The following is a 20460-nucleotide window of genomic DNA, read 5'->3' as shown; positions in this document are numbered from 1 at the left end:
CACAGAAACCAAGTAGTATTTAAGTACATCTCCCTCGATATCCACCTAGTTATACCATGTCTAGAGAACTGAGTCCCATTCTGGTATAAAGCACTCAATAAATATAATAATAATGGTATTTGTTAAGCGCTTACTATGAGCAAAGCACTGTTCTAAATATGATTAAATGAAAAAGGGTTTTGGAGAACTTGCAGGGGATTACTCAGAAAACCAAAAGAGGTGATATGGGGTTTGGAAAAGAAGACCTGTGAGAAAAGGTTTGAACTGGGATTATAGTTGGAGAAAAGTAGGCTGAAGGCTGATTTATTAGAGCTCTCCAACTCTAAGAAGGCTCCTGTATAAAGTATGATGGCCAGTTGGTCACCATTTCCTACGAGAATAGAACCTAAAAAGGACTTTTAGTAGAGGAGAGGAAGTTGAGAGCTGGGTCCAGGCAGGAGGAGCAAAGAGTGGAAGTCAATGAGTATTGGATGAAGAGAGCATACGTAGAAAAGAGAGAGAGCGCCAAGGGAGAGCCTTGAAGCCAGTGCTAATGTTTTTTTTACTTGATGTGGACAGAATTGGGTAGAATTGGAGGATTTCGAGGAATGGAAAGAGATGAGCTTAATGATGATTAGAAAAGTGACCCCCATGTCAGATTGTAGAATTGACTGAAAGAGGGAAAGGCTATAGGTAGGAAGACCAGTAAGGAGGCTGATACCATAGTCTAATTGGGAGATGATGAATCAGAAAATGTCAAGTGTTACATTGAAACCATAGAAGTCTTTAATTTCAAAAGCCACATTTTCTGCATGTTTCCAGTTCAACTAACCAGACACCCTACTTAAAGGTGCCTGTGGCCAATTCGATGCTGCTTCCAAAAGCAAGCTCCTTTTATCGTGTTCAGTAAATATTAACCAGCAATAAAAATAAAAAAAAAACTTAGAGCTTTCTTAAGTCTGGCTCTCTTAGAGTGTCTCCCACCCGGACCGAGGAATATTTAGGAAGCAAGAGCATTTTAATGGCCCAGAAAATGTTATGGTAACATGTCCCCATGGCCACTCCTTTCTGCTCTTCTCTTTTGGATTTCAGTCAGTAATCACTGATGCCGAACTTTAAAGAGTCAACAACAGCAGCTCACTTTCCCTTTCAACCAACTGGGCTAACTCAACCTCATATTTAGGCTGCCAGTGGCTTGGTAAACTAGGATGGTCTTTCTGATAATCCACACGAGAACTACTTGCACGCATTCATCTATGTGCACTTGGTAGAGTTAGCCTCTCTTTTTTCTGGCTAAGAAACTCACCAGCGCTGTTCTCCAGACAACACATAAGGGAGCGGAAAAGAATAGGCTACAGGGGAGGGGATGTGAAGAAATATTCCTGCTGCATGCAGTAACTTTTGGGTCACAGGGACTTGGACAAGAATCCATTTGACAGGAAGATTCATAAACACTCTTGGAAATGGTGCCAAGGGGTTGGAAGGGAACTAGATGCTAAATAATGGTGAATGTTCCACTAACTCAGGGGTTAGCCAAATTTGGGGTCAGGAAAGAATATTTTCAACACAGCGCATCATCAGGAAATAGTTTTTTTGACTTCAGATGGAGCAATGACATGGCCATCTCTCAGTGGATACATTTTCTGTAATAACCGGTGCTGAATGTCAGTCTTTGGTTTATGCGGTTTTTTTCCTCGTAGATGAGCCCTAATGACAGGAACGGAATCAAAGGAGCCTAAAAGAAATTGACCATTTGCTTACCAAGATGCAAGAGATTTATACACCCTTTAGCTTGGTCTCTTTGAACCAAATGAGAGCAGACAAGTGTCCTGATTGGACCAAGGCACCTCCCATGAACCAAAGCTACGAAGGCTGAAGGCCTTTCCTCTGCTTGGCATTAGGTCTAGCTATCACTTAGGGGTAGAATTAGTAGAGGTTAGGAACAGGGGTTGATGATTAGTTTTGTCGATTGCTCACTAAGCACTAGAGGGGCTGCTTTGTTCTGTTGGTCATGGAAAGCTCGTTAGGGGCAGGGATTGTCTGTTTATTGTTATATTGTACTCTCCCAAGTGCTTAGTACAGTGCTTTGCACACAGTAAGTGCTCAATAAATACGAGTGAATTGAACACTAGGGATGCTGCTCTGCTCACTATTGTTTAGTTACTTCTTTTATTACTTATATTTATTCTTTTACTCTTCTAACCATTGTTTGTTTGTCAATATATCTTTCCCAAGGACATGGACTGCATAGTACAGTTTTCTGTATAGAGTTGGTACTTAATATATATTCTTGATTTAGGGGTGAATTCTTCCAGAGGGTAACTGACTTCTTTCTTTTGCCAACATTAAGGAAGAAACACGTGTCCCTAATAATGAGAAAGAAGGGAAAATTTGCAAATAAGCAGCGTGGCTCGGTGGAAAGAGCCCGGGCTTTGGAGTCAGAGGTCATGTGTTCAAATCCTGCCTCCTCCAAGTGTCAGCTGTGTGACTTTGGGCAAGTTACTTAACTTCTCTGGGCCTCAGTTGCATCATCTGGAAAACGGGGATTAAGACTGTGAGCCCCATGTGGGACAATGATTGCCTTGTAAACTCCCCAGCGCTTAGAACAGTGCTCTGCAAATAGTAAATGCTTAATAAATGCCATTAAAAAAAATAAGTCTAAAAACACCCAAGCCCCATTTTTGCCATTAATTTCAACTTTTGCCCCATCCTATCTTTTCTAATAAGGTTCCTTACTAGTAGCCATAGTGATCAGACTATACTGTAAGCAACTTGAGGGCAGGAATCGTGGTAAACAACTTTATTGTATTGCACTCTCTGGAGCCTTTAGTACAGTGCAATGCACACAGTAAGCACTCAGTAAATACTTTTGATTGACTGACTGTTTGAACAACTCTTCACTTCTTTTTCTCAATTCTGCCCATCCTCTAGTGGAGGTACCTTGAGTAGTGAAATGGACAAAGGGCAGTATAAAGGAAGAGAAGGAGGACAATCAATCAGTGGCATTTATTAAGTACTTACTGTGTGAACGACACTGTACTAAATGCTCAGGAAAATACAAGGTGATAAGGTTGGTAGACATGATCCCTTCCCAAAAGGGCCTTGTAGTCTACGGGGGAGACAGACAGTAAAATGCATTTCAGTTGGGAAAATAGTAAAATATAAGGATATGTACATAAGTTCTGTGGGGAGTATCAGAGTACTTAAAAAGGAGCAAAGAAGCAATGTGGCCTAGAGAAGCTGCATGGCCTGGTGGATAGAGCATGGGCTTGGGAGACAGAAGGACCTGCGTTCTAATCTCGGCTCTTCCACTCGTTCGCTGTGTGACCTTGGGCACTTCTTTGGGCCTCATTTACTTCACCTGTAAAATGGGGATAAAGACTGTGAGCCTCTTGTGGGACAGGGACTGTGTCCAACCTGATTGATTTATATCTACCCCAGCACTTATAAAAGCGCTTAACGAATACAATAATAATTATCATTATTATTGAAGGGCACACAGCCACCTACGTACTTAATTACAGATGGGAGCCCACTGTTGGGTAGGGACTGTCTCTATATGTTGCCAACTTGTACTTCCCAAACGCTTAGTACAGTGCTCTGCACACAGTAAGTGCTCAATAAATACGATTGATTGATTGATTGATTGATTGATGGGAGAGCAGCTAAGGGAAATCACAGCTTAGCCAAAGCAGGCATCTTGGAGAAGATGTGAATTTAGGAGGGTTTTGAATGTGGGGAGAGTGGTGAACTCCTTGGATAAGAAGAAGGAGGGAGTTCCAGGACCATGGGAGAACATGGACAAGAGGTCCGTGGCAGGAGAGATGAGATCAAGGTATAGAGAGTAGGTTGGTGTTAGAGGAGCAGAGTGTGCACATTGGAATGTACTAGGCAATAATTCATTCAATCATATTTATTGAGCGCTTACTGTGTGCAAAGCACTGTACTAAGCGATCAGTAGGGTAAGGTAGGAGGGAGAGAGCCAAATGTCTTAAAGCCAGTGGCAAGGAGTTTCTGTTTAATGCAGACAGGTGGGTGGGCAGCCCCTAGAGGTTTTTGAGTGGGGAGATATGAACTGAGTGGTTTTTCAGAAAAATTATCTGGACAGCAGAGTGAAGTAAGGACTAGAGTAGGGGGAGACTGATGCAGTAGTCAAAGTGGAAGACGATAAGTGCATGGAAGCAAAGGCCTAAAGAGCAACTGGATAATCACCACTTTATAATAATGTTGGTATTTTTTAAGCACTCATTATGTGCCAAGCACTGTTCTAGAGTGTAGATTGTTTCTAACTTCTATTTATTCTGATGACTTGACACCTGTCCACATGTTTTGTTTTGCTGTCTGTCTCCTCCTTCTAGACTGTGAGCCCGTTGTTGGGTAGGGCCCGTCTCATATGTTGCCAACTTGTACTTCCCAAGTGCTTAGTACAGTGCTCTGCACAAAGTAAGCGCTAAATAAATACAATTGAATGAATGAATCCAAGGTAATCAGGTTATCCCATGTGGGGCTCACAGTCTTCATCCCCATTTTGCAGATGAGGGAACTGAGGCATGGAGAAGTGAAGTGACTTGCCCAAGGTCACACAGCTAATAAATGGCGGAGCCGGGATTAGAACCCATGACCTCTGGCTCCCCAGCCCGTGCTCTTTCCACTGAGCCTGCTCCTTGATGAGTGGAACACAGGTGGTTCAAATAACAGGGACTTGACTAGAACCACCTTCACTGGGATAAGGATTTTTTATTCCAATCCCATTCATTCATTCATTCAATCGTATTTATTGAGCGTTTACTGTGTGCAGAGCACTGTACTAAGTGCTTGGGAGATGTGAAGATCTCCCTGAAGTAGGTTAGATGTACATAGCCTAGTGGATGGGCCTGGAAGTTGGAAGGACCTGAGTTCTAATTCTGACTCCACCACTTGTCTGCTGTTTGACCTTTGGGCAAGTCACTTAACTTCTCTGTGCCTCTATTACATCAGCTGTAAAATGGGGATTAAAACTGTGATCCCCACATGGGACATGGACTGTGTCCAACTTGAATAACTTACGTCTACCCCAGCCCTTAATACAGCTCCTAGCACACAGTGAGCGCTTAATAAATGCAGTTTTTTAAAAAAGTTACTTGCTATGTCATACTACTAAGCAATATCAGTGAGGCCCTTTGAAGAAATAACCGAGTTTATTTTTCTAGGATAATGTTTTTTTAAACATTTACTTACCCCCATGGGCTCGATTGCCTCTTGATTTATTACCTCCCTTTCCTAGAATAACACATTTTCTTATAAGTAATTTTTTTCCTCTTCTCATTAGCAAGTTTGTATTTCTCAATAGGAGTTATTTTTAAGTTGCCAAAGTTAGGGAGATCAACAGAGCCTCCAACTACCACAACTTTCACCCATCCTATTCTCATCAATTGGGAACAGATCCAGACCGCATAAAGGCACATTTTCCGGGTTTCGTTTCCTAAGGATTCCAGCTCTCCCTTGATAACCCCTGCTCTCGAAGGATGAAGATGCCAAATTTCAGGAATCATTTAAATGTTGTACAGCTGAAGCTGAAAACCAGGGGATAATTGTAAAGACGCATCCAATGTCCACCCCACACCAGAACGTAATGTTCACACTGGTTACATCCCCAAGTTCTGGATTGCTTTTGAACTCCAGACTCACACCTGCCCTGCTCTGCGTGACAGAGTTGGAAGCTGGAAAGAGACCCTGGGTATTGGCATGGGAATGAATACGTGGAGCACCCTTCTTTGTTTTGAAATTCTCAAGACTGGGGATAGAGAGGCATCGAACAGGCAAATTGTCTTTAGTCTGCCTTTGCAGATGGGGCCCGATCTCTACGGGTTTGGAGGGTATGTTTTTGATTTTTTGCTACAGTCCAGCTCACATCGAAAACAAAATTAAAACGAATACAATATATGTATTTTTCCATGGATTCCCGTGTTTCTGCGTGGTGTGTAGCACTCTGTGGGATGCTTTGCCGAATTGACCCCCTCAAAACACAGGAATGTAATGAAGTACTATAAGTTTTACATTGTTTTAAGGACAAACAGATGTCTTTTTTTCTCCCAGTAAACAAATGTACTTTATTCCCTGTTCTCTTTTTATTGTTCTTTTAAAACGACGTACTTTTTTGGACTACAGGTTTCTTAATGTTCTCTTCTTTTATTGTCTCCAAAGTAAAAGAAAAATGTGGTGCTGTAATGACCTTTGATGGTAGAAGTCCATTTTGGTGGGCAATCACAAGTGGACTTCCTATGGGAGAGTATTGTCTCTAGTTGCAGCAACAGTTCTGCTGGGACTGGGATTTGGGGAATACTCTTTCTGTCGATCCTGGTTCTGATTCCATTTGTGTCAACACTCCTTTCCCCTGCTTACCGTGCCATTACACTAAAAAAAAAGTGACAGGAAGAACAGAACTTACAACTGAATCACAGAACAACACTTTCTAGACATGGCCCTAGATTTTCATTCGTTCAGTCAGTTGTATTTATTGAGTGCTTACCGTTTGCAGAGCACTGTACTAAGCGCTTGAGAGAGTACAATACAATAGTAAACAGACACATTCCCTGACCACAATGAGCTTACTAAAATAATAATTGTGTGCCAAACACTGTACAAAGTGCTGGGGTAGATACAAGATAAGCAGAACAGACATAGTCCCTTGTCTCACATGGTGCTTACAGTCTGAGTTGGATGGGAAGCAGATAATTGAATCCCCATTTTATGGATGGAGGAATTGAGGTTCAGGGAAGTTAAGTGACTTGTCCAACAGCAGGCAAGCGGTGGGGCCAGGAATAGAATCCAGTTCCCAGGCTTATTTTTTTCCACTAGGCCACACTGCTTCCAAAACGAGTGCTAATGCTAACGAAGAGCCACCCAATTTACCTATACCATGTACTGTATTTCTAATAATAATAATTGTGGTATTTGTTAAGTGCTTACTATGTGTCAAGTACTGTTCTAAGCACTGGGTTAGATACAAGGTAATCAGATTGGACAGAGTCCCTGCCCCGCATGGGGCTCACAGTCTTAAATCCCATTGTACATATGGGGTGACTGAGGCACAGAGAAGTTAAGTGACTTTCCTAAGGTCACACAGCAGACATGTAGCAGAGGGGGGATTAGAACCCATGTCCTCTGATGCCCAGCTTCCATCATAGCATTTACAAAATGCCTTGACAAGGGGTCTAGGAAGAAGCGTGGCCTAGTGAAAAGAACATCGATTTACAAACTAGAGGTTCTATTCCCAGCGTGGCTCAGTGGCAAGAGCACTGGCTTTGGAGTCAGAGGTCATGGGTTCAAATCCCGGCTCAGCCAATTGTCAGCTGTGTAACTTTAGGCAAGTCACTTAATTTCTCTGTGCCTCAGTTCCCTCATCTGTAAAATGGGGATTAAGACTGTGAGCCCCGCATGGGACAACCTGATCACCTTGTAATCTCCGCAGTGGTTAGAACAGTGCTTTGCACATTGTTAGCGCTTAATAAATGCCATCATCATCATCATCATCATCATCATCATCCCAGTTCTACCACATGCCTACTTGTGAGACCTTGGGCAAGTCATTTAACTTCTCTATGCTTAAGACTCTTCATCTGTTAAATGGGGATTAAATAATAATAATAATAGTAGTATTTGTTAAGCACTTACTATGTGCCAAGCACTGTTCTAAGTTCTGGGGTAGATAAAAGTTAATCAGGTTGGACACAGTCCCTGTCCCACATGGAGCTCACAGTCTTAAGCCCCATTTTAGAGATGAGGTAACGGAGGCACAGAGAAGTTAGGTGACTTGCCCAAGGTCATATAGCAGACATGTGGCAGAGTTGGGATTAGAACTCAGGTCTTCTGATTCCCAGCATCCATAACGGCAGTTACAAGACGCCTTGACAAGGGGTCTAGAAAGAAGCATGGCCTAGTGGGAAGAACATTGATTTACGAATCAGAGGTGCTAATCCCAGCTCCACCACTTATCTGCTCTGTGACTTTGGGCAGGTCAGTTAATGTCTCTGTGTCTCGGTTTCCTCATTTGTTAAATGGGGATTAAATCCTACTCCCTCCTACTTATACTGTGAGCTGCTTGTGGGACAGGGGCTGTTGTCCAACCTGATTAACTTATATCTACTCCAATGCTTATCACGATGCTTAGCATCAATATGTGGTTGATAATTATCATTATTAATAAAAGTGGGAGCCTAGGCACTTCCTTATTCCTTAAGGTCTTTCCCCCAACATGGCAAGTCTGAACCAAAGTAGAGGTCCGGTGGCCCGGGGTGGAGAAGAGGCCTAAATATATCGCTCTCCCAAATTTTGACTAGGAAGCGGGATAAACCTGCTCAAGAATCTAAATTATGCCTACTTCAGAAAGCATGGGTGAAAACAGCCTGGCACAAATGCATGCTGTGGAAGATGCTGGCTCAGAGTGGGGAGAGAAGAGTAAAGAAGGCTCTTTCAGTTCCGAGGGACAGTCCTGGAAAGGAGGCATGATCACAGGTAGGGTGGAAAAGGAGCTAAAAACATGGCTCGTTAAGTATTCAATGAGATGTTCTTTGGCACTGCCATTCTGGTACCCATGTACTGAGATTTTCTTCCACTCAGAACACATGTGCGTGGATGCCATAAACAGCAGAAATACTGCTTTAGGAGGTATGTGGCTTATTCTCTAAATTCAGCTGGAGAATCCAGGAGACAATCTAGGAGAATCCAAGAAGCTGGATCTTTGGTCTCTGGGCCCTGAATGGGGTATTCACTGTGGTCTAGGCCAAACCAGCCTGACCATTTCCCAATATCTTGCTGGCTTTCATATTCTAATAATAATATTGATGGGATTTGTGAAATGCTTACTATGTGCCAAGCACCATTCTAAGCACTGGGGGGGATACAAGGTAATCAAGTTGTCCCACGTGGGGCTCACAGCCTTCATCCCCATTTTACAGATGAGGTAACTGAGGCCCAGAGAAGTGAAGTGACTTGCCCAAAGTCACACAGCTGACAAGCAGAGGAGCGAGATTTGAACCCATGATCTCTGACTCCAAAGCCTGGGCTCTTGCCACTGAGCCACGCTGCTTCATATTCTCTTTACTACTTCCTGCTGCCAATGGAGCTTGTCCCTCTAGACTGTAAGCTCGTTGTGGACAGGGACCATGTCTGCTAATTCTGTTGTATTGTACTCTCCCAAGCACTTAATACAGTATTATGCACATACTAAGTGCTCAATATATACTCTTGATTGTTTGTTTGATTGACAGCCTAGGTAGTGATATTCTGTGACATCATTTTATTGGAAGATGAACAGAGTTTGGCAACGGCAAGCTTCATATGATGATGATGATGAAGATGGCGGCATTTATTCAGCACTTACTATGTGCAAAGCACTGTTCTAAGCCCTGGGGAGGTTACAAGGTGATCAGGTTGTCCCACGGGGGGCTCACAGTCTTAATCCCCATTTTACAGATGAAGTAACTGAGGCCCAGAGAAGTTAAGTGACTTGCCCAAAGTCACACAGCTGACAATTGGCAGGGCCGGGATTAGAACTCATGACCTCTGACTCCCAAGCTGGGATTTGAACTCATGAACTCTGACTCCAAAGCCCGTGCTCTTTCCACTGAGACTCATATCAATGCGGAGGTCTATAAAGCTGTAGAGGGAAGGTGAGCTCTGCCATTGGCCCAGGGGCAAGGGTGTAACTGCAGAAATCAGGAAACCTGGGGTCTTTTCCAAGCTCTGCAAGCTGAGGAATGCTTGCTGAGCCTCTGCCATCAGGAGGGAAGGTTTCTGACTGAAACATTCCCAAGAGACTTGCACAAGGTGGACAGACTTAGTAGAAATCCTGAGAGATAGTTGGCTAACAAGGACAGCAAAGACCACAGTGGCTACCAAGGCTGTGAGCCCGTTATTGGGTAGCGACCATCTCTATATGTTGCTGACTTGTACTTCCCAAGTGCTTAGTACAGTGCTCTGCACACAGTAAGGGCTCAGTGAATATGATTGAAAGAATGAATGAATGAGTGAATGAATAAATGGGTACTGCGTATATAAGTATATTGTGCATATAGGTATATAGAGAAACACCCTCTCAGGGTCGCACCTGGGGAGTTTCCAGTACTCTACCAGTCTCAAAAATGGGAGGGAGAGTCAAGCAGAGGCCTACCCATTCCATTCCTAGCTTGGGCAGTGGCTAGCGAGTGGAAGGCAATCAGCTACAAGTCAAAACTCACCCATGCTGGGCCACAGCAGTATGGGAGAGAGTCGAGGGCGGAGACTTGCACGGAAGGCGGCAATGGTAAACCACTTCCATATTTTTACCAAGAAAACTCTATGGAAATGCTACCAGAATGATTGCAGATGGAGGTGGAGCACTCTGGGAGAGATGTGTTCTCAGCATCACTATGGGTCGGATATGACTCAACAGCATAAGACAAGATACAGAGAAACAGCATAGTATAGTGGATAGAGCCCTCGCCTGGGAGTCAGAAAGCCATGGGTTCTAATTGCGGCTCTGCCACTTGTCTGCTGTGGGCCTTTGGGGAAGTCACTTCACTTCTCCTTCCCTCAGTTACCTCATCTGTAAAACAGGGATTGAGACTGTGAGCGCCACATGGGACAGGGATTGTGCCCAACCCGATTTACTTGTATCCATTCCAGTGCTTAGTACAGTGCCTGACACGTAGAACATGATTAACAAAAACCATAATTATTACGTAAGAAAACCTTTGTGCGCAGTTTGTTATGTGCTGCAGCTCTGCCTATGTGACTAACAGGGAAGAGAGAGTGCGAGTAGCACTGAGCAAACCACTCAGGCTGTAATCAATCAATCAATCAATCGTATTTATTGAGCGCTTACTATGTGCAGAGCACTGTACTAATCAACCCTTCTGTGCAGGTTTTTGGTCTTCTAAAGTCTCAGGACCGAGCTTTAGCCATTATTTTTTGGTAATAGTATTTGTTTTAACACTTATTATGTGCCAGACGCTGAACTAAGTACTGGGATAGATACAAGATAATTATGCTAGACACAGTCCATGACCCACGTGGGGTTCACAGGACACAGGCCTGAGAGTCTGAAGTACCTGGATTCTAGTTCTAACTCCACCACTTGTCTGTTGAGTGACCTTGGGCAAGTCACTTCACTTCTCAATGCCTCAGTTCCCTCATCTATAAAATGGGGATTAAGACTGTGAGCCCCATGTAGGACAGGGACTGTGTCCAATCTGGTTTGCTTGTATACACTCCAGCACTTAGTACAGTGCCTGATTCCTAGTAAGAGCTTAACAAATACCCCAATTATTATTATTTTACAGATGAGGTAACTGAAGCACTCGATCATCCTCTAAAAGAGGTGAGACCAATGTGAGATGGGGACCTACTAGAGAAGTGCTTAGTACAGTGCTCTGCGCAGAGTAAACTGCACATAGCTATAATTTATTTATTTTACTTGTTCATTTTACTTGTACATATTTACTACTCTATTTATTTTATTTTGTTAATATGTTTTGTTTTGTTGTCTGTCTCCCCCTTCTAGACTGTGAGCCCATTGTTGGGTAGGGACTGTCTCTATATGTTGCCAACTTGTACTTCCCAAGCGCTTAGTACAGTGCTCTGCATACAGTAAGCACTCAATAAATACTATTGAATGAATGCATGAATAATTCTATTTATTCTGATGGTATTGACACCTGTCTACTTGTTTTGTTTTGTTGTCTGCCTCCCCCTTCTAGACTGTGAGCCTGTTGTTGGGTAGGGGCCGTCTCTGTATGTTGCCAATTTGTACTTCGCAAGTGCTTAGTACAGTGCTCTGCACATAGTAAGCTCTCAATAAATACAATTGAATGAATGAATGAAAAGTAAACGCTCACTAAATACAATTGAATGAATGAATGAAGACACATTCAGTTTCTTGAGCAGCTGCAGCAGGCTCCTCTAGGAATAGTACTTAATACCAACTGGTAGGGCAAGATCCCCTCAACAACATTCTTATATTCATCCAGGTCACCAGCCTTGAGCAAGCTCACTTCGAGACAGCTTCGCTGGACAGGTCATGACAGCAGACTACCCCAGCAACTACTGTTGTGAACTGAAAGGGAGCATAAACCAGCAGGAAAGACAGAAAAATGAATTAAAGGTGAAGTACTATCTGAAATGGTGTGATAGAGTAGAGGACTGATGACAAACAGCTGCAGTACGATGACTGGTCTGATGAGCCACAGCTGGGAAGAATGGCGATTGGGATACAAAGCAGGCTTGAAAACAGAGGCAGGCCTTGTGGAGGGCAAACAACCAATTTAATTATAACAATTATGGCATCTATTAAGCACTTACTATGTGCTATGCACTGTACTTCATTCATTCAGTCATATTTATTGAGTGTTTACTAAGCACTGCACTAAGTGCTAGGGAAAAAACAGTACAACAATAAACAGGCATATTCCCGGCCCACAGAGAACTTTCAGTCTAGAGGGGGGAGAAAGACATGAAAACACAGGCATCATCAATATTGTTCTAGGCAATGGGGTGTTGAAAGTAGGTAATTAGGTTGGACACAGCCTCTGTCCCACATGGGGCTTACAGTCTAAGTTTGAGGGAGGAGGATTTAACTCCCATTTTACAGATGATGACACCAAAGCATAAAGAACTGAAGTGACCAGCTCAAAGTCACACAGAATAATAATAATTATTATTATGGCATTTATTAAGCACTTACTATGTGCAAGTGGAAGAGGTGGAATTAGAACTCATGCTCTTTCCACTAATAATAATAATGATAATGGCATTTATTCAGCGCTTACTATGTTCTAAGCACTGGTATAGATACAAGGTAATCAGGTTGTCCCACATGGGGCTCACAATCTTAATCCCCATTTTACAGATGAGGTAACTGAGGCCCAGAGAAGTTAAGTGACTTGCCCAAAGTCACACAGCTGACAGTTGGCAGAGCCGGAATTTGAACCCATGACCTCTGACTCCAAAGCCCGTGCTCTTTCCACTGAGCCACGCCGCTTCTGCTTCCCTACTCTTACATGCATACAATGTGGACTAGAATTTTAATTAAGCATGAATAGGTTTTCACCTCCAGTAACACTATCTTCAACAAAGAAGACCAGTTATATAGTTAATTCCAGCCAAATCGCCTGACCATCAAGCAGCTGAGATTAGCGGGAGAATCCAATAGTAAGAATAATGATAATGTGGTTATTGTTAAATGCTTTAAAAGGTGTTAAGGACTGTACTATGGACCGAGGTAGATAGATCGGATAGAGTCTCTGTCCCACATAGGGCTCACAGTTCAAGTAGGAGGGAGAACAGGGACTGAATTCTCATTCTACAGATGAGGAAACTTAAACACGGAGAAGTTAAGTGGCATGCCCAAGGTCACAGCAGGTGTGTGGCAGAGTCACTGCTAATGAAACAGCTGAGGCTCAACCTCAACTTAATCACACAAATAAATAGACAACAAATAATCTATAGGTAAAGGACAACCACAGGGTCCGAAGCCCACAGTTTCCCAGGTAAGTGGATCATTCAGTTTAAAGCGAATAGGCTCAGATGAATGCCAGAGCCTTTCCACTTCAATTACCAGCAGGGCTATTTTATACCGGAGAGCAATAAGCACTGTCACATTTTGAGAATTGAGCTAGTTTACCGCTAACATTTGGAGGAGGGTGAGCACAGGGAGATGATATGGTCAAAGCCCTGTTAGCCAGGGCAAGTTTGATCTTTAGCAGGTCAAACTGGTTCCGGCCTTAGATTCTGACTCAGGGTGACTGTTGCAGAACTGCAATATTTTAGAAATAATGTAACATTCCCTGTGAGTCACTGTCACTGGATCATCTGGTAATCAGTGGAATAAAGAATTCCATATGCGTTCAGACTGTTTATGTCCTGCACTCCTCACAAGTAGCCTTTTCAAGAGACAGCATCATTTGCGGCCCTGGCCCATCTGCATTTAGTGGGTTAAAGTTCTGTTTCCATGAATAAAGTAATTACAACATTTTTTGCTGGTTCTAATGTCCGCTGTATAAATTTATATATATATTTGGCTTTCTTGTTAAGGTGTCAAAAGCATATAAATTGAGCTCTGAGGAGAGTTTCAACTGGGTAGCTTTAACAGCATATTTCCCGCTACACTGTAAACTCGTTCGTTCATTCATTCATTCATTCGATTGTATTTATTGAGCATTTACTTTGTGCAAAACACCTTACAAAGTGCTTGGGACAGTAAAATATAACAACAAACAGACACATTCCCTGCCCACAGTGAGATCACAATCTTGTGAGCAGGGATCTTGCCTACCAACTCTGTTGCATTGTAAGTGCTTAGTACAGTGCTCTGCACATAGTAAATGCTTAAATATCACTGATGATGATTTGCAATAACTAGTGTGGCTATGAATAAAGCAAGTATGCAAATGAGGAAGCAGGATGGCTTAATGGATAAAGCACAAGCTTGAGAGTCAAAAGAACCTCTGCCACGTGTTTGCTGTGTGACCTTTAACAGGGCACTTCACTTCTCTGTGCCTCAGTTACTTTATCTGTAAAATGGGTATTAAGACTGTGAGCCCCATGTGGGATAGGGACTGTGTCCAACCCGATTAGCTTGAATCTACCCCAGAATTTAGTACAGTGTCTGGTACATAGTAAGAGCTTAACAAAGACCATAAAAAAACAGTGGGTAAAGTTGAGATTTACATCATTGTCAATTGGGGAACATTTGCTTCTGAATCTGTGAGCAGCCTGGATGGGAATGAAGTAGTAGCATGTCCTAGTGGATAGACCCCGGGCCTGGGCTTCGGAAAGAACTGAGTTCCAATCCTGGCTCTGCCACTTGTCTGCTACGGGACCTTGGGCAAGTCACTTCACTTCTCAATTACATCATATGTCAAATGGGGATTAAAACTGTGAGCTCCGTGTGGGACAGGGACTACATCTAACCTGATTAACTTGTATCTATCTCAGTGCTTAGTACAGTGCCCCAAACATAGTAAGCGCTTAACAAATGCCATCTTCTTAAAAAATATAATCAATCAACCAATAGTATTTACTGAGCACTTACTGTCTTCAGGTTCGTATACTTTGCACTTGGAATAGTACAATATAACAGAGTTGGTAAACATGTTCCCAGTGCAAAGTGAGCTTATAGTCTAGATGATAAAGAAGGTACAATGAGGAGATAGTATTCTACGTCCCTATTAGGTGTTGTGACTTTAAAAAATTCCAACTGGGAAGACATTACAGTCTAAATTTATCAAAGGCAGTTAGTTAATAAATAATGGCAAAGAGAAAATTATGAGATGTCGATAAGAGGAGGAAACATTTTCAGCTGAGATTTGAAAGGAAGATGAGTAAATAGGAGTCATAAAATGGAAGATGTTCTCATTCCAGGTGCTTTAGAGGGGCTCCTCAAGAGTGTGGAGAGTCGATCGTATTTACAGAATACCTGCTGTGTGCAGAGCACCATACTGGGCAGCTACGGTAAGCAGAGCTCTGAATTGGGAGAGCACAATCTGAATTAGAAATATATTCCCTGCCCTCAAGGATGCCAGTAAGGCAGTTTGCTGAAGTGGAGGAATGTGTGGTAAGTTTATCAGTGAATTCCGGTCGTGCCATGCAGGCAATTTTGGTCATGCAAACAGATGATTACTAGACTACTGCATCAGCCTCCTTGCTGACCTCCCAACCTCCTGTCTCTCCCGACTCCTTTTCATACTACACTCTGCTGCCCAGATCAACTTTCTACAAAAACGTTCAGGACACGTCACCCCCTTTCTCAAAAATCTTCAGTGGTTGCCCATCCACCTCCATATTCATTCATTCAATCGTATTTATTGAGCGCTTACTATGAACAAAAACTCCTCACCATTGGCTTTAGAGCACTCTATCACCTTGCCCCTTTCTAATAATAATAATGATGGCATTTGTTAAGCACTTACTATGTGCAAAGCACTATTCTAAGTTCTGGGGGGATACAGGGTGATCAGGTTGTCCCACATGGGGCTCACAGTCTCAATCCCCATTTTGCAGGTGAGGGAACTGAGGCACAGAGAAGTGAAGTGCCTTGCTCAAAGTCACACAGCTGACAAGTGGCAGAGCTGGGATTTGAACCCATGACCTCTGGCTCCCAAGCCTCTGCTCTTTCCACTGAGTCAACTAACTCACCTCGCTTCTCTTCTACTATAACTCAGCCGGCCCACTTTGCTCCTCTAGTGCTAACCTTCTCACTGTGTCTCAATCTCAGTCTCACCTGTCTCGCCACCGACTCCTGGCCCTCATCCTGCCTCTGTCCTGAAATGCCCTTCCTCCTCTAATCTGTCAGACAATTACACTCTCCCTGTTCAAAGCTATACTGAAGGCCCCAAGAAGCCTTCCCAGGCTAAGCCCCACTTTTCCTCATGTCCTACTCCCTTCCACGTAGTCCTGACTTGCTCCCTTTGCTTTTCCCCCGCTGGCCCCAGAGCACTTATGTTATATCTGTAATTTTATTTATTCATATTGATATCTGTCTCCCCCCACCCCAGGTTGTGAGCTCGTTGTGGGCAGGGCATGTCACTGTTTATGGTTGTATTGCACTTTCCCAAGCATTTAGTACAGTGCTCTACACAGAGTAAGCACTTAATCAATTCAATTGAATTGAATAAATGAATGATTTAGGATTCCAGTCAACACCCATCATTCAGGCAACATTAAAATGTATTTTGCCTGGGTAATTGGGATTGACCATGTGATGGTGCCAAACTCACTGTTTAATTGTCCAGCTCTCTGCATTCATTCAATTGTATTTATTGAGTGCTTACTGTGTGCAGAGCATTGCACTAAGTGCTTGGGAAGTACAAGTTGGCAACATATAGAGACGGTCCCTACCCAACAGCGGGCTCACATTCTAGAAATCACCTTGGTTGCAGAGATGAATGAAAGAACTAAATGAATAAGTATGGAAAATGTCAGCATTTTTCAATACTGAGCCTCTCCGGTAAATTTTACCTTATGCCTAAGTTGGTAGTGTATATCTCACCCTAAATTCAGATATCCATAGATTTTAAAAATGAAAAATATCAATGAGAAGTTACTTCAGCAAAGAAACAGTAGGTATAAAGGTTGGTTCCAAGAAAAAATGAATTTCTCCCAACATTTCATATCTGTACTTAGAAACAACACAGTGAAACTGGTCATTCTCAAAGAATGTAAGATTGGGCAAGCTTAATTGTGTTTGCACAATTCAAAATGCTCAGCCAACAAATAAATCTACAGTTAGTCTAGATGTCTTGCATCTATCATTTTTTACAAATCACGTTTCAGTTCTCTGTTGGGCTATTGAGTTATTATATTGCTCGTTTGTTGGTTTTGAATTTGGAATATTCCAACTATTTGTTTATGCAATATCATATTAAACTATTGACTTTGGCCTCTAGAAAAATAAAGAATCTTGCTTTCTGTTAATCCTGTAGGTTCAACCTTCACAACATTACTAAAATCTGTCCAGTCCTCTCCATCCAAAATGCTACTGTTACTCCAAGCACTTATCCTATCCTGCTGTGATTGCTACATCAACTTCTTTTCTGACCTCCCAGACTCCTGTCTCTTCCCCACTCAGTCCAATTTTCCCTCTGCCGCCCAGATCATTTTTCTACAAAAACATTCAATCCATGTTTCCCCACTCCTTAAGAACCTCCAGCAGTCACCCATCCACCTCTGCATCAAACAGAAACTCCTTATCACTGGCTTTAAAGCACTCAATCACCTTGCCCCCTCCTACCATACTTACTTGATTTCCTAGTACAACCCACCTTGTGTGCTTCACTTCTCTAACGCCAATCTACTCACTATAACTCAATCTCTTCTACCTCTGAGCCCAATCCTGCCTATTTCCTGGAACACCCTCCCTCCTCATTTGACAGACAATCACTCTCTCCACCTTCAAGGTCTCATAAAAAGCACATCTCCTCTAAGAGGTCTTCCCCAACTAGGCCCTCATTTCCTCTTCTCCCATTCCCTTCTGCATTGCCCTTGTTGCCCTTGCACTTGGATTTCCACCCTATATTCATTCCTCCCTCAGCTCCACGGCCCTTATGTACATATCCATCACTCAATTTATTTATTTATATTAATGCCTGTCTCCTGCTGTAGACTGTAAGCTCGATGTGGGCAGGGAACGGTTCTACCAACTCTGTTATATTGTATTCTTGCTTGATACAGTGCTCTGCATATGGTAAGTGCTCAATAAATGCGATTGATTGATTAATCTCTATTGTTTATAGATGTATTTTAGGCCTTATCATTCTAGTTTTTTACATTCTATCATTAAAGTGCACTGTCATATTTGGAGGTGGGTTCCTAGGTTTTCTTCCACCCTCTATAATACTAATGGCATTTGTTAAGCGCTTACTATGTGCAAAGCACTGTTCTAAGCATTGGGGGGGATACAAGGTGATCAGGTTTTCCCACGTGGGGCTCACGGTCTTCTTTCTCACTTTACAGACGAGGTAACTGAGGATCTGAGAAGTGAAGTGACTTGCCCAAAGTCACACAGCTGACAAATGGTGGAGCTGAGATTCAAACCCATGACCTCTGACTCCCAAGCCCAGGCTCATTCCACTGAGCCACGCTGCTTCTCTAGATGAGAAAGTCTATGTGAAATAATAATAATAATAATAATGATAATAATAATGGTATTTCTTAAGCGCTTACAATGTTTCAGGCACTGTTCTGAAAGCTGGGGTAGATATAAGGTAATCAGATGGGACAGAGTCCCTGTCCCACATAGGACTCACAGTCTTAATCCCCATTTTACAGATGAGGAAACTGAGATCCGGAGAAGTGAAGTGAATTGTCTAAGGCCACACAACAGAGAAGTGGATGAGCTGGGATTAGAGCCCATAACCATCGGAGTCTATCCACAAGGCCATGCTGCTTCTCCAGAGAGAGAAAGGAAAAAGACAAAATTAGTGTGAAAGACAAATGCCAAAATTAGATTGTTCCACCCACTCTCTAGGATGCTATATCTGTAGATCTTTTAGGGTTAGGGTCATTAAAGTTTTAAGTCAACAACTACTCCTTAAATGGATGCTGATAATGATTCTAACAGTAAGAATAACAATAATTATGGCATTTGTTCAGTACTTCCTATATGCCAAGCACTGTAGTTGCAAGGTTATCACACAAGACCATTCCCTTTCCCTAATAGGGAAGGAGAAATTTAATCCCCACTTTACAGGTGATGGTTAGGGTCATTAAAGTTTTAAGTCAACAACTATTACTTAAATGGATGTTGATAATACTATTTGTAATGATAAGAATAACGATAATTATGGTGTTTGTTCAGTGCTTACTATAAGCCAAGTACTGTACTTAACATTTGGGTAGATATAGGATTATTAAATAAAGCCAGTCCCTTTCCCTAAAGGGGAAGGAGAATAGGTATTTAATCTCCATTTTACAGGTGAGGAAACTGAGACTTGGAGAAGTAAACCAACTCTTTTTTTATGGTACTTGTTAAGAGCTTACTATGTGCCTGGCACTGTACTAAGCATTGAAGTAGATACAAACTAATCCATTTGGACACAGTCCATGTCCCACGTGGGGCTCGCAGTCTTAAATCCCATTTTACAGATGAGGTACCAGGGGCACAGAGAAGTTAAGCGACTTGCCTAAGGTCACACAGCAGACAAGTAATGGAGCTAGAATTGGAACCCAGGTCCCCTGACTCATAGGTCCGTGCTCTTTCCACTATGTCAAGTGGCTTCTCACCAGACTGCTTTACTTTAAAGGGGATGAGAATGGTCAGGAGTTGCTGCCCAGCGGGCCAGCTCCAAAAAAGAACATACATCTGTGGGAGGGTCCATCTAGATTAGACCCATACTTAGGGTTACAGTGAGTGGGCGGAGGGGAACCCAGAAGGTTTTAGAGCAGGTAAATAACTTACTCCCCTCTCAGGGTCGCACCTGGAGAGTTTCCAGTACTCTACCAGTCTCGATGACAGGAGGGAGAGTCAAGTAGAGGCCTACTCATTCCATTCCGAGCTTGGGCAGTGGCTAGCGAGTGGAGGACAAGCTGCTACAAGTCAAAACTCACTTGTTCTGGGCAGCAGCAGCATGGGAAAGAGTTGAGGGTGGAGACTCAAGTTTACTGCCTGGAAGGAGGCAATGGCAAACCACTTCTGTATTTTTACCAAGAAAACTCTGTGGATACACTACAGGCCTTCCCAGTCAACAACTACTCCTTAAATAGATGCCTTCCCAGACTGAGCCCCTTCCTTCCTCTCCCCCTCATCCCACTCTCCATCCCCCCTATCTTACCTCCTTCCCTTCCCCACAGCACCTGTATATATGTATATATGTTTGTACATATTTGTTACTCTATTTATTTATTTATTTATTTTTTATTTTACTTGTACATATCTATTCTATTTATTTTATTTAGTTAGTATGTTTGGTTTTGTTCTCTGTCTCCCCCTTTTAGACTGTGAGCCCACTGTTAGGTAGGGACTGTCTC

The 20460-nt window shown here is 42.7% G+C and overlaps 2 non-coding genes across 2 annotated transcripts; both read left to right on the top strand.

Annotated features, from left to right (window-relative positions):
- Nucleotides 1–10048: 10048 nt before the first annotated feature.
- LOC119925992 lies at nucleotides 10049–10186 on the top strand. The gene has a single exon (XR_005449911.1). It is a non-coding gene; the product is annotated as a small nucleolar RNA SNORA7 (small nucleolar RNA).
- Nucleotides 10187–19892: 9706 nt separating this feature from the next.
- Nucleotides 19893–20030, top strand: LOC119926154. Its single transcript, XR_005450056.1, has one exon. It is a non-coding gene; the product is annotated as a small nucleolar RNA SNORA7 (small nucleolar RNA).
- The last annotated feature ends 430 nt before the right edge of the window (nucleotides 20031–20460 follow it).

The sequence above is a fragment of the Tachyglossus aculeatus genome, chromosome 3, assembly GCF_015852505.1.
Source record: "Tachyglossus aculeatus isolate mTacAcu1 chromosome 3, mTacAcu1.pri, whole genome shotgun sequence".
Taxonomy (NCBI): domain Eukaryota; kingdom Metazoa; phylum Chordata; class Mammalia; order Monotremata; family Tachyglossidae; genus Tachyglossus; species Tachyglossus aculeatus.
Note: the sequence above shows the minus strand (reverse complement) of the source record. Positions and strands in the feature narration are given on the sequence as shown.